The following is a 1,448-nucleotide window of genomic DNA, read 5'->3' on the forward strand; positions in this document are numbered from 1 at the left end:
AAATTAAATCGGTACCGATTTTTATAAAATTTGAAATTCAGACTCTTAAAAGTATTTAATTGAACACGTATTTCAGCGTTTTCTAGAATTCTCCCCCTAAGGGTGCAAATAAGGGGTTGAAAGTTTGTATACATTTTTTTTTAAATCGGCACCAATTTTTATAAAATTTTAAATTTAGACTCTTAAAAGTATTTAATTGAATGTTTCATGGTTTTCTAGAATTCTTCCCTTAAGGGTGCAAATAAGGGGTTGAAAGTTTGTATGCAAGAATCTTTAAAACGCCACCGATTATTATAAAATTTGAAATTTAGACTCTTAAAAATATTTAATTGAACATGTGTTTCGTAGTTTATTAGAATTCACCCTTAAATAAGCAAGCGAAGCTGCGCGCGTCCGCTAGTATATTCTATAAAAAGAAAAAGGTGAAATCAAGAAACTCGGCCAAAGGAATTTTATAAATGTAATATACACGTGGAATTGACAGGTTTGCTCGTTTCCTGGTGAAACCTTTTACACTGGACAAGGTAAACTGGTTTTTACGAAAACATATGTATTAATAGATGTAGTATGTTATATTAGACTACGTTTATATAACAACAATAATAATAAAAAGAAAAGAAATAAAAAAAAGAAAAGAATTATAAAGTAATTTTATGATAATATTTATTTTTCTAAAATATATTCGCATTATTAACGAGTCTTACAAACAATGATCGACAGGTGTAGGAGGAATTTATTGTTTGGGGTCGAGCGGCGCGACGCAGCCAGCCGTGCCAAGCTTTGATGTCCATTCTATCGCAACGCTTCGAACTAGGCTTTATTCAATAATTATTTAAGGTAAATAAAAAATATGTCTATTATTATAATAATAAATGATTTAAAAGGAATATTTTCTATTGAAAATGAATACACTTTAATAATAGAGGTGATTGAGGTAAGACAATTAGAGGACACCTATAAACAATTTAATCTTTATTTTATCATTTGAAATTTATAAAAGTACACCACCAACTAAAACATATTAAAAATATTAAATTACTTCAAAAGAATTTCAACCCAAATCCCAAAATAACGTCGTAAATTGGAATTTGAAATCGGATTTTGAAATAATAAAATTTTTAATAATCAAAAATTCTAGTAAACTGCAAGTTTGAGGTGATTCTACCAATCAAAGCGTAATGTCTCAAATTGGAGCAGAAAGGCGTACAGAATGTCTTGACATTAGTCTCACCCTACTATATATTCCTATATATATACAGCGTGCAGATATTTATTAATTCGTATGTCTTGAATGTATAAAAATACATTCAACACATATGAACATTTGATAGAAATGGAAAACTTCTAAGGACAAATTGGCGCCGATATGACGCGCCAAGCGACGGACGTCTCTGCTTTTATTCTTATAAATTCATCACTGTGTTCAACATTCATTCATTATGTGTGGA

Source organism: Heliconius melpomene, chromosome 16 (assembly GCF_056956725.1).
Source record: "Heliconius melpomene rosina isolate 202511_hmr_F chromosome 16, ASM5695672v1, whole genome shotgun sequence".
Taxonomy (NCBI): Eukaryota; Metazoa; Arthropoda; class Insecta; order Lepidoptera; family Nymphalidae; genus Heliconius; species Heliconius melpomene.